General features: G+C 41.2%; 1 protein-coding gene across 10 annotated transcripts in view; it reads left to right on the forward strand.

The window, feature by feature from the left end:
• The window catches only part of EBPL (EBP like), a 78,814-nt gene that overhangs the window by 9,396 nt on the left and 55,415 nt on the right, over positions 1-14,003 (forward strand). The window lies entirely within an intron of this gene.

The raw sequence follows: 14,003 nt of genomic DNA on the forward strand, positions 1-14,003 counted from the left end.
GTTTCTTGATGTAGGCTTGTATTGCTATAAACTTCCCTCTTAGAACTGCTTTTGCTGCATCCCATAGGTTTTGGGTCGTTGTGTCTCCATTGTCATTTGTTTCTAGGTATTTTTTGATTTCCCCTTTGATTTCTTCAGTGATCACTTCGTTATTAAGTAGTGTATTGTGTAGCCTCCATGTGTTTGTATTTTTTACAGATCTTTTCCTGTAATTGATATCTAGTCTCATAGCATTGTGGTTGGAAAAGATACTTGATACGATTTCAATTTTCTTAAATTTACCAAGGCTTGATTTGTGACCCAAGATATGATCTATCCTGGAGAATGTTCCATGAGCACTTGAGAAAAATGTGTATTCTGTTGTTTTTGGGTGGAATGTCCTATAAATATCAATTAAGTACATCTTGTTTAATGTATCATTTAAAGCTTGTGTTTCATTATTTATTTTCATTTTGGATGATCTGTTCATTGGTGAAAGTGGGGTGTTAAAGTCCCCTACTATGATTGTGTTACTGTCGATTTCCCCTTTTATGGCTGTTAGTATTTGCCTTATGTATTGATGTGCTCCTATGGTGGGTGCATAAATATTTACAATTGTTATATCTTCTTCTTGGATTCATCCCTTGATCATTATGTAGTGTCCTTCTTTGTCTCTTGTAATAGTCTTTGTTTTAAAGTCTATTTTATCTGAGACGAGTATTGCTACTCCAGCTTTCTTTTGATTTCCATTTTTGTGGAATATCTTTTTCCATCCCCTCACTTTCAGTCTGTATGTGTCCCTAGGTCTGAAGTTGGTCTCTTGTAGACAGCATATATACAGGTCTTGTTTTTGTATTTGTTCAGCCAGTCTATGTCTTTTGGTGGGAACGTTTAATCCATTTACATTTAAGGTAATTATCGATATGTATGTTCCTATTACCATTTTCTTAAATGTTTTGGGTTTGTTATTGTAGGTCTTTTCCTTCTCTTGTGTTTCCTGCCTAGAGAAGTTCCTTTAGCATTTGTTGTAAAGCTGGTTTGGTGATGCTGAATTCTCTTAGCTTTTGCTTGTCTGTAAAGGTTTTAATTTCTCCATCAAATCTGAATGAGATCCTTGCTGGGTAGAGTAATCTTGGTTGTAGGTTTTTCCCCTTCATCACTGTAATTATGTCCTGCCACTCCCTTCTGGCTTACAGAGTTTCTGCTGAAAGATCAGCTGTTAACCTTATGGGGATTTCCTTGTGTGTTATTTGTTGTTTTTCCCTTGCTGCTTTTAATATGTTTTCTTTGTATTTAATTTTTGATAGTTTGATTAATATGTATCTTGGCGTGTTTCTCCTTGGATTTATGCTGTATGGGACTCTCTATGCTTCCCGGACTTGATTAAATATTCCATTTCCCATATTAGGGAAGTTTTCAACTATAATCTCTTCAAATATTTTCTCAGTCCCTTTCTTTTTCTCTTCTTCTTCTGGGACCCATATAATTCGAATGTTGGTGCATTTAATGTTGTCCCAGAGGTCTCTGAGACTGTCCTCAGTTCTTTTCATTCTTTTTTCTTTATTCTGCTCTGCAGTAGTTATTTCCACTATTTTATCTTCCAGGTCACTTATCCGTTCTTCTGCCTCAGTTATTCTGCTATTGATTCCTTCTAGAGAATTTTTAATTTCATTTATTGTGTTGTTCATCACTGTTTGTTTACTCTTTAGTTCTTCTAGGTCCTTGTTAAACGTTTCTTGTATTTTCTCCATTCTGTTTCCAAGATTTTGGATCATCTGTACTATCATTATTCTGAATTCTTTTTCAGGTAGACTGCGTATTTCCTCTTCATTTGTTAGGTCTGGTGGGTTTTTACCTTGCTCCTTCATCTGCTGTGTGTTTCTCTGTCTCCTCATATTGCTTAACTTACTGTGATTGGGGTCTCCTTTTTGCAGGCTGCAGGTTTGTAGTTCCCGTTGTTTTTGGTGTCTGCCCCCCCATCTCTGCGTGCAGGTCGCCTGAGGGCGTCTGTTCTTCACTCAGACAGGACAGGGTTAAAGGAGCCGCTGATTTGGGGGCTCTGGCTCACTCAGGCTGGGGGGAGTGAGGGGTACGGATGCGGTGCGAGCCTGCGGCAGTAGAGACCAGAGTGACATTGCACCAGCCTGAGGTGCCGTGTGTTCTCCCGGGGAAGTTGTCCCTGGATCACGGGAGCCTGGCAGTGGCGGGCTGCACAGGCTCCCGGGAGGGGAAGTGTGGAGAGTGACCTGTGCTCGCACACAGGCTTTTTGGTGGCGGCAGCAGCAGCCTTAGCATTCCATGCCCGTCTCTGGGGTCCGCGCTGATAGCCGCGGCTCACGCCCGTCTCTGGAGCGCCTTTAAGCGGCGCTCTTAATCCCCTCTCCTCGCGCACCAGGAAACAAAGAGGCAAGAAAAAGTCTCTTGCCTCTTAGGCAGATCCAGACCTTTTCCCGGACTCCCTCTCAGCTAGCCATGGCACACTAACCCCTTCAGGCTGTGTTCACGCCGCCAACCCCAGTCCTCTCCCTGGAATCTGACCTCCGAAGCCCGAGCCTCAGCTCCCAGCCCCCGCCCGCCCCGGCGGGTGAGCAGACAAGCCTCTCGGGCTGGTGAGTGCTGCTCGGCACCGAGCCTCTGTGCGGGAATCTCTCCGCTTTGCCCTCCGCACCCCTGTGGCTGCGCTCTCCTCCGTGGCTCCGAAGCTTCCCCCCTCTGCCACCCACAGTCTCCGCCCGCGAAGGGGCTTCCTAGTGCGTGGAAACCTTTCCTCCTTCACGGCTCCCTCCCACTGGTTCAGGTCCCGTCCCTATTCTTTTGTCTCTGTTTTTTCTTTTTTATTTTGCCCTACCCAGGTACGTGGGGAGTTTCTTGCCTTTTGGGAAGTCTGACGTCTTCTGCCAGCGTTCAGTAAGTGTTCTGTAGGAGTTGTTCCACATGTAGATGTATTTCTGATGTATCTGTGGGGAGGAAGGTGATCTCCACGTCTTACTCCTCTGCCATCTTGAAGCTCCTCAGTACCCAGATATTTTGACAAACGTTATTCTGGGTGTCTCTGTGAGGGTGTTTTTGGATGAGGTCAGTATTTAAATTGGTAGAGTAAAGCAGAGTGCCCTCCCTAACATGGGTGGGCTTCATCCCATCCATTGAAGGCCTGACTAGAGCAAAAACACTGGCCTTTCCTCAAGTCAGCAAGAAATCCTTCTGCCTGACTACCTTTAAACTGGGACATTGGCTTTGTACTGCCCTCGGACTTGAACTGAAACAATGACTTTTCCTGGGTCTCAAGCCTGCTGGACTTCAGACTAGATCGCCACCATTGGTTCTCCCTGTTCTCAGGCCTCTGGACTTAGAACTACATTAGCTTTCTTGGGTCTCTAGCTTGCTGACGACTCACCCTGCAGATGGTGGGACTTGTCAGCCTTCATAATTGCATAAGCCAGTCCCTTATGATTAATCTCTTTAGATAGATAGATAGATCTAGGTAGATAGATAGACCTATATATACATATAGATTTAGATATAGATATAATCTCCCAGTGGTTCTGTTTCTCTGGAGAACCTTAGTATAAACTTAGAAATGGTGCCTAATTAAAAGCCTAGGGAATAGCACCCATAATGACCCACTGTCCATTATTTAGGGTGTGGGTAGACAGCCCTTGTACTTCTGCAGACCAAAATTCAGTCTGTTTTCTAACATCATGAAGAAGGATGTTCCTTAGCAATAGGGATAGCTGTCTATTTAGCCACATCTCAGAAATGACATGTTTTTCTGTTGTTCCTCATTTCCACAAAATTTGAGTGCCTGCTGGGGTACTTGCGTCTTGCTGTGCTAGAAGCAAACAAAATGGATGGCCCTTGTCCTCTCAGAGCTTATGGAATAGCAGAGTTTTTCTCCTATTGTTTCATTTGGAGAATAATAGTTACTAATATCACTCTCAATGTGAAACCCATATGAGAAATTTCTTTCACAGATAAGTGCTAGGAGAAGCTTAATTTCTCCTAAAGAAAATTAGTCTGTCTGTTTCTCTCTGACAGCAAGAACAATATAAATGTTTCTCCTTTTCACTTTGGCTGCTTGGAAGCTCAGAATCACATTAAGCTCTATAATAACAACAAAAGATGGATATGCATATAGACATTCTTATTGATCCAAATTCAGGGTAAATTATGTATATTTTACCATTTAATGAATGTTTTTGTTGTAATTGACGTAAAATCTTTTGTATAAGGAGGAAGTATGTAAATACTTCAAAAAATTTTAATGCAACTAAAATTTATTTACTTTGAAATGGAAAAGATACTCTAGGGAAATATCTTTTTTCCTTTATAACACTAAGCACAATTTGTAGCTATTTTGTCTTCCTCTGTCTCTAGTACCTGGCATGTTTGCCTGGTTTGTAGGAGCTATTATGGAATATTTGTTAATATTGAATGAACGGAAGAATGATTCTATCCTTTCAATTTATAGCAGTATCAGTCATTTACATTTTAAGCCTCAAATTGCTCACATATCTAAAATGTCAGTTCTTTTTCTATGTCAGACAGTCTTTTAAAACAAAATTTATTTAAATCGTATATTCCCACAATCATTGCAAAACATAACATTTATATATCTAAAAGGAAGAAAAAGATAAAATTACCTAGAGATAATTTTTATTAGTATTCTTAATAGTCTTCCAGGGACTTTCCTGGTGGTCCATTGGGTAAGACTTCATGCTCCCAATGCAGGGGACCCGGGTTTGATCCCTGGTTGGGGGAACTAGATCCCGCGTGCATGCCGCAACTGAGAGTTCGCATGCCACGACTGAAAAATAAAAAAAAAAAGCTCCCACATGCCACGACAAAGATCCCGTGTGCAGCAAGTAAGACCCAGCACAGCCTAGACAAATAGATAGATAAATAAATAATCTTCCAGAATTTATATGAAAACATATATCCAGATAAATATTTTTTTAGAATTCTCTTTACAAAAATGGGATCATATTATTCATTCTTTGTTACTTTTTTCATTTAACTATGTTCAGTGACCATACATATCAGTCTATTGAACTACCTCATAATTTTAAATAACTGCATAGGATTCCATTATACTTTATGTGTAATCTATTTAACCAATCCCTAATTGTTGGACTTACAGGCTCTTCCCAGTTGCTGGCAATTATATAGAATGCTCTCTGTACATTCTCATGCACTTGTCTTAGGTATTTACACAGGATGAATCCTGGAAGTAGAATTACTGGCCCTAAGGGAAGCCAGTTTTTAAAGATTTCAGAAAGATGGTACCCATTTATATTCCCATCAGCTACTTTCTCACACTCATCCAGTACGAGGTATCAATATTGTATCAGATACCTCTTTTGCATCCTCTCAGATCTTCTTGGCTTCATTGGACCCATTACAGTATGCTCTAGTCCTGCCACCGTGACAGCGACCAACTCCAGCTTCGTTGGGGCCCAGCCAGGCAGCACCTGCTCCCACCTCCTGCCCCAGGCCCCTTGGATGCCACTCGAGTGTGAGATCCTGGGGACCCACTCAGCTCCCACACACCTACCCACAGGCTGAACCTTTGACGGTGGTATTTGGGAACTACAGGATAAATTCTTCTTCCGTCCTCCCCCAAGATGAACTCCCCAAAGAAGCAGTAGTTCATAAAATCTCTAGAAAAATGTAAGGTTGAGACATCAGTTAGCTTGTTACTAAGCAGCCTTACTGAGTTACTAATCCCAGTAATGCACCCTCATATCTGATTCATCCTTCTCCTTTGTCCCATTTCCCATTTCCCCTCCTCTGCCTCCTTGGGATAGCAATCCCCATAAAAGTAGTAGAACATAGCATGATACTTTCTGGGGGACCCGGGTCAAAATATCCTTTTTCCATAGAATGGATATACCATAATTGAACCAACCATGCAGCCTTCAGTTTGGGGTTTTGTTTTTTTTTTAATAAATTTTTTTTAAAATTTATTTATTTTTGGCTGCATTGGGTCTTCATTGCTGTGCACGGGCTTTCTCTAGTTCTGGGCTTCTCATTGCGGTGGCTTCTCTTGTTGCGGAGCATGGGCTCCAGGCACGGAGGCTTAGTAGTTGTGGCTTGCGGGCTCTAGAGTGCAGGCTCAGTAGTTGTGGTGCACGGGCTTAGTTGCTCCATGGCATGTGGGATCTTCCTGGACCAGGGCTCGAACCTGTGTCCCCTGCATTGGCAGGCGGATTCTTAACCACTCCACCACCAAGGAAACCCAGGGTTTTTTTGTTTGTTTTTGTTTTTTGCACCTAAAAACAAACAAGAAACTACAATAAATATTCTTGAACAGATGTCTTTTCTTCTGTAGGACAATTTTCAAACCTGAGATTCAAGTCAAAAAGTATGTCTAAGGAGATATAAGTTTTTCACCACAAAATGTGTCATATAAGAAATAGCTCATCTTTCTTTTATCAAAAATTTTAAAAGGTAAATATGTGAAGTGATGGGTGTGTTAACTAACTCGATTGTGGGAATCCTGTTACAATTATATCAAACATTCACATTATACACTTTAAATATCTTACAATTTTATTTGTCAATTATACCTTAATACAGCTGGAGAAAAAAAATAAATTGAATTGGCAAGCTCCTGTCCTGCCTGGGAGTGGGAAATAAATTCAACCTCAGTTATTAGGGGTCTTCTCTCTTTTGCAGAGTCTCATGAGAATGCAGGAGACTTACATGATTCCCAGAAAAAAGGAGTATCTAGTCTTTGCTCCATCCTCATCACAGCTGATACCCTCAGTGCCTGAGCCTCATGTTTTCTTGAGGGAGGGCAGCTCTGCTGTTCTGTACCAGGCTTTGGGACAGGAATCTGGGGCTGAGTCCTGGGTCCACCTCCTATACCCTGTTTTTCTTTTTCTTTTGCCACGCTGTGCAGCTTGTGGGATCTTAGTTCCCTGACCAGGGATCGAACCCTGGCCCTTCGGCAGTGAAAGCATGGAGTCCTAACCACTGGACTGCCAGGGAATTCCCTATAGCCTGTTTTCCTATGAGGCTGTTCATCTTTTCCTTATTGATCTGAAAGAGATAGTCATATGTTAGTGCAAATAATTTTACATTTAAATTATAAATGTGTAATTTTACATTTTATTACACACTTTTCTGGGGGGGAGCAAGAAGGTGTCTCAACTTCATTTATTGAATAATCCATTCTTTCTCCACTTACTTGAAATTCCATTTTTATCATATGCTAAAATCTTTTATATGTGTAGATATGTTTGGGATTTTCTTAAATTTAGTTTTATTTTATGAATCTTTTGGTTTCAGTTCTGTTTCTTACTATTTTAGCATTATAGTGCTTTTTATTTTTAAGATTTATTTATTTTATTTATTTTTATTTTTGGCTGCCTTGGGTCTTCGTTGCTGCGTGCGGGCTTTCTCTAGTTGTGGCGAGCTGGGGCTACTCTTTGTTGCAGCGCGTGAGCTTCTCATTGCAGTGGCTTCTCTTATTGTGGAGCACGGGCTCTAGGCGTGAGGGCTTCCGTAGTTGTGGCTCGCGGGCTCTAGAGCTCAGGCTCAGTAGCTGTGGCGCACGGGCTCAGTAGTTATGGTGCACAGGCTTAGTTGCTCTGCGGCAGGTGGGATCTTCTCGGACCAGGGCTCAAACCCGTGTCCCCTGCATTGGCAGGCGGATTCTTAACCACTTCACCACCAGGGAAGCCCCTGTAGTGCTTTTGAATAGCCAACGAAGCCAACTTATCACCCTTTTTCAAACACGTTACTATATATCCTTCCAGATGAACTTTAGATTCATTTTGCCAAGTTCTAAAATTTGGTATTTTGATTTGGGATTTTCTTAAATGTATAGATTAATTTGAGATTAAATGATATCTGTGCAATACTGAGTCTCTTCTAAGAATTGAGTGGATCTCAATTTGTTTAAATCTTCTGTTACAGTCTCTTAAAGTTTACTTCTAAATATTTTATATTTTTATTGCTACTATGAGAGTTTTCTCCTTTGTATTCTAACAGACTATTGTGATAAGTGAAAATTACCGGGTTATATCTATATCTATATAGTAACCAGCCACTTTTCTAAATTCTCTTTTTCCCCCTCCAGCTTTATTGAGTTTTAATTTATATACAATAAAATTCACCCATTTTGTATATGGTCTGATGAATTTTGGTGATTGTATAGAGTTATGCAACCAACCACCATCACAGTAGTAGTATAGAACATTTTCATCACTTTTTGAAAGTCTTCTTATGCCCCTTTGTAGATGATCCCAGCCCTGACCTCTGGCCCCAGGAAACACTAATCTGATTTATTGTCACTAAAGTTTTGCCATTTCTAGAATTTCATATAAATGAAATCATACAGTATGTAGTCTTTCATTTAGCATGATCTGCTGACTAGTATCCCAGTATATGGCTATATCCCAATTTATTTATCCATTTACCAGTTAACATTAGGGTTGTTTCTAGTTTTTGGCTGTTATAAATAAGGCAGCTGTGGGTATCTACTTCTAAGTCTTTGTGTGGGCATATGTATTATTTCTCCTGTGTAAATAAATGCCTACGAGTGGGATTCTTTAACTAGAGTAGAAACTGCCAAACTATTTTCCAAAGTGGCTCTACCATTTTCCATTCCCACCAGCAATACTTGAGCATTCCAGTTGCTCCACATTCTCACCAGCATTTAGTGTCTTAGTCTGCTAGGGTCGATATAACAAAAATATCACCGACTGGGTGGCTTAAACAACAGACATTTATTTCTCATGTTCTTGAGGCTGGGAAGTCCAGCCTCTACCCATATCCATGTGGGTTGAATTGTGTCCCTACCAAAAAAACCCATGTTGGGGTCCTAACCCCCATGACCTCAGAATGTGGCCCTATTTAGAGATCTGGTCTTTACAGGTGTAATTAACTTAAAATGAAGTCATTAGGAAAAAAATGAGGTCATTAGCATGGTTCCTCACCTAATAACGACTGGTGTCTTTATAAAAGGGGGGAATTTGGATGTAGGGACATATACACGGGGAGAACACTATGTGAACATGAAGGCACAGATCAGAGTGATGCTTCTACAAGCCAAGGAACGCCAAAGTTTGCCATCAAGCCCCTAGAAGGTGTAGAAGGAGGGGCATGGAACAGAGTCTCCCTTGCAGCCCTCAGAAGAAACCAACCCTGCTGACACCTTCAACCTGGACATCCAGCCTCTGGAACTGTGAGATAATAAGTATTTGTGGTTTTAAGCCACCCAGTTTGTGGTACTTTTTTGTGGCAGCCCAACCAAACTAATACACCATGTCTCCTGGTAACTTGAGTTCATTCATAATGTTGATTTGTTCTTGGCCTCTCCTGACCTCTCCTACATATTAATTTTCAGAATCTGATTGGATTCATTCCCTGTTTCTGAGTTTGTGTTCCAGAGAGTAAGCATTTCACGAGCCCAGCTCATCTGTGTTTGAGGGTGGCATTTTGGGTAGGCTGCTTTGTCGGCCAGGCCCAGCCTGTGCACTGCCTTCCTCCTTGTCCCTCCTGATCCTCTGATCCAATCACCTACAGCCAAAGGAGTGGCCGTCACAGTGTAGAACACGGTCCAGCCCATGGGAACTGGGGGTGGAGCCATGCTGGGCACAGCGTGCATCGTGACCCACACATCTAAAGGAGCACCCAGGGACTTCCCTGGCGGTCCAGTGGTTAAGACTCTGCACTTCCAATGCAGGGGATGCGGGTTCAATCCCCGATCAGGGAACTAAGATCCCACGTGTCCTGTGGCCAAAAGATATTCAGAAAATAAAATAAAATAAGGGAATGCCCAGTACTGTGTGTGGCAAGTGAGAAAGCCGCCATAGTCGAGCAAGGGCCTTTAGGAGCCAAATAGGCCGGCCTCCCCCTTGTATAGGAATTTTACTAAAGAGTCCAGACAGATGTTGGGTCCTCCCCCTTGTATAGGAATTTTACTAAAGAGTCCAGACAGATGTTGGGTCATCCACCCTTTGCTTGAAAACTTTGTCAGTGCCGTCTTTCCAAGATAGAATAGCTCTAGTTACAAGAAAATGTTTCCTTATGTTGAGCTAAAATTAGCCTCCTTATGACTTCTACTTCTAGGGTCCTACTTGTGCCCTCTTGTGTAACCCAAAGGGAAGTTGCATCCCGGGTCTATAAAACAGCTCCACTGTTTCTCACGACATGGTTTCCTGGCGCTTCTCTGTCCTGTCGCTCACCCTCACACACGCCACAGGCTGCCTTTCAAGGGCGGTGCTGGTTACGCAGGGCTGTTACAGAGGAGGTCTGACTGTTATTCAAGAAGCCCTGGGCAGAGTGGGCAGGTGGGAAGATTATGGGCTTTGGGGTCCAACGATGTGCTGGTGCAGCTGGCCCAGCCATTTCCCACCTGTGAAACCTTGGGCAGCACCCCTTTCCCTGCTGAAAACCCTTTCTGTCACGCGGAGGGGAAGGAAGGAATATATGTGCATTATGGAATATATGTGCATTAAACGTGTGTGAGAAGTACAGGCTGAGGAGTCTTTGCAGAGCATGTACAGAAAAGTCAAGATTCTCGCTACAGTGGTTTCCCCCTTTATTGCATAGTAAAAATGTACAACTATTTATTTCATTGTTTGCTAAGACTCGTATTTTGCATTAAACCCTTTTGGCAGCAAAGAGAAATGAAAAGCAAAATGTATGTTTAAAAAAAAAGGAAGAAAGGACTTTTTCTGTCTTGGTTTCCTTACTGTGTTAATCCTTTCAGGCTGCTATAACAAAATACCACAGACTGGGTGGCTTATAAACAACAGAAATTTATTTCTCACAGTTCTGGAGGCTGGAAGTCAGAGATCAGGACACCAGCATGGTCAGGTGAGAACCTGCTTCCTGGTTCATAGCTGGCACCTGGGTGGATGGGACTAGGGGTCTCTCAGGAGCCCCTTTTATAAGGCATTGATCCCATTCATGATGGTTCCACCCTCAAGGCTTAAGCACCTCCTAATACCATCATCTTTCGGGGGAAGGATTTCAACATGAATTTGGGGGCCATGTCTATAAAGTATAGAAATAATATTTTCTTCAAATTGTTGTTATAGGATCAAATAAAGCTTTGTAATTTAGGGCCGTGCTTCTCAAACTTGACTGTGCATAGTAATCACCTGGGGATCTTTTTATAATGTAGATTCTGACTCCATAGGTCTGGGATAGGGTCTGGGATTCTGCATTTGTCACAAGCTCCCAGGAGGTACTCATGCTGTGGTTTGTGGACCACATTTGAATAGCAAGGATGTAGGGCACCGGCACAGTGCCTGGCGTTTAGCAGAGTTCAGTAAATGTTAATTCTTCCTCTGTCCCTTTTGTGACCCCTCCTCGCCATATCCTTTAGTTGGATTAACTTTTAATTTTCATGCCATCCCTATGTAATAATGTGGTAACACACATGTCCAATTAAGATGAGCCTTGGAAGGTTTCAAATCTCTAATCGTAACAACTGCCTCAGCAGAGAAGGGTATATTCTTAAAAGGGGAGAAATATTCTTTAAGTCCTAAATCAAACGCTAAGCTGCTATGTTGTGGGAACAATAGGACTTGTGTGGCTGTATCACTCCTGAAGTACACAAAAGGGCCAGCACGGTCCATTGTTAACGTCAGGCGACAGCCCATCTGCTAGGACAGGTTCCGTCAAATGGAAGTCGTCATCTCATTAAGTGGATGACAGCTGGGCGGCATATGTTTATGAAGTCACTAAAGCCTTGTCATTGAGGTACTGTAGGAGGCTGAAGCAGCTGATCCTTCCAGAAACAATGATGTATGCTGTTGCCATGACATGGAAAAATCAAGTCTGATTAGGCTGAGATTTTGTGAGTCAGATCAGAAAATGCTAATAAATTTTGACAGGATTTATGTACTGATTCTATTCTTATTCCACTTTTTTCTCCCAGTCTTAATGCATGTTGCACTGTTTTTCTGGTTCTTCATCCAAACGCACTTTAAAAAGAAAACTTGCAAATATATTTAAGTATAAATTCAGCCTTTACAAGTACAAACACAAATTACAAAACAGAAAATGTATGTTCCCTTTTATTTCTATAAAGCCTTTTTGCTGCTAAATTTTTCATTAAGGGTGAAATGAGTAAACAGCATTCTCTACAAAATGGTCATTGAATTATAGATAGTAGAAGCTTGCCTAGCTCAAGCACTTTCTTTTTTTTCAAGCACTTTTTTTTTTTAATCTGAGCTTTGATTTGTAGCTGTCTTAAAGTCTATAAAATCCGTTGTTAGAATTACATGTCTGGAATACCTTAAGTGAAAAATGAGACTGACCTCTGTTACTTAATTTATTTGCCATGATACATTTTAGCTTTTAAGCTGATTTTGTTGGCAACTCAATTAGATAGGTATAGTTCGGTCACATTTTAGAGCATCTAGTATGAACTTTCCTATGTTTTTTAAACCAAAATTCCTGATACACAGAACTTAAAAAATTTTTAAGTCAATAAACATTGTGGAATTTTCCTCATCACCCTCTAGCTTAACAGTAGAAAAACTAATGGCAAGGAGAAAGTATTTTAAGTATTTGTAGCTACATAATAACATATACATGAAAAATTTCTTGAAGGCTACTGTGGAGCTCAACAGTGGTATCTCAGGAGGATGAGATTGGGGGTCAGGAGAGAGACTTTTACCTTTCACTTTATAGCTTTTTGTAATTTTTTTTAAACTTTCAGCATGTATCCCTTTAATAATTTTTACTAGTTAAAATAGTAAATGTACACCACCAGAAGGGACGTCAGAAGAGTAAAGAAAAATCTGATGGAAAGTTAGCATGCCGTGGGTGTTGGGAGCCCCGACATTGGGTAGGACAGGTGAGCTGTGACAGGAAAAGAGCCCTTATCAGCGTGAGCAAAAGCCCACTCTGCGCAGCTTCTCTGCAGACTTAACTGGACAACAAGAGAGAATTCTCTCAGCATGTCACCCAGAGCCAGGACACCAGGGCTGGCATTTTGATGGCTGGTCGTTCACCAGAAGGGCGTAGGTAATTTGAAAACGGAGTGTGAATAATGAGAGCTCTTTTCCCTTTCTTTTTTTTTTTTTTTTTTTTTTTTTTTTTCTGTTAGCAGTTCCCTTATGTATTGAGGTGCTCCTATGTTGGGTGCATATATATTTATAATTGTTATATCTTCTTCATGGATTGATCCCTGGATCATTATGTAGTGTCCTTCCTTGTCTCTTGTAACATTCTTTATTTTAAAGTCTATTTTATCTGATATGAGTATAGCTACTCCAGCTTTCTTTTGATTTCCATTTGCATGGAATATCTTTTTCCATCCCCTCACTTTCAGTCTGTATGTGTCCCTAGGTCTAAAGTGGGTCTCTTGTAGACAGCATATATATGGGTCTTGTTTTTGTATCCATTCAGCCAGTCTATGTCTTTTGGTTGGGGCATTTAATCCATTCACGTTTAAGGTAATTATCGATATGTATGTTCCTATGACCATTTTCTTAATTGTTTTGGGTTTGTTTTTGTAGGTCCTTTTCTTCTCTTGTGTTTCCCACTTAGAGAAGTTCCTTTAGCATTTGTTGTAGAGCTGGTTTGGTGGTGCTGAATTCTCTTAGCTTTTGCTTGTCTGTAAAGCTTTTGATTTCTCCATCAAATCTAAATGAGATCCTTGCCGGGTAGAGTAATCTTGGTTGTAGGTTCTTCCCTTTCATCACTTTAAGTATATCATGCCACTCCCTTCTGGCTTGCAGAGTTTCTGCTGAGAAATCAGCTGTTAACCTTATGGGAGTTCCCTTGTATGTTATTTGTCATTTTTCCCTTGCTGCTTTCAATAATTTTTCTTTGTCTCTAATTTTTGCCACTTTGATTACTATGTGTCTCAGCGTGTTTCTCCTTCGGTTTATTCTGTATGGGACTCTCTGCGCTTCCTGGACTTGGGTGGCTATTTCCTTTCCCATGTTAGGGAAGTTTTCGACTGTAATCTCTTCAAATATTTTCTCTGGTCCTTTCTCTCTCTCTTCTCCTTCTGGGACCCCTATGATGCGAATGTTGTTGCGTTTAATGTTGTC

This window comes from Balaenoptera ricei, chromosome 18 (genome assembly GCF_028023285.1).
Source record: "Balaenoptera ricei isolate mBalRic1 chromosome 18, mBalRic1.hap2, whole genome shotgun sequence".
Classification (NCBI taxonomy): domain Eukaryota; kingdom Metazoa; phylum Chordata; class Mammalia; order Artiodactyla; family Balaenopteridae; genus Balaenoptera; species Balaenoptera ricei.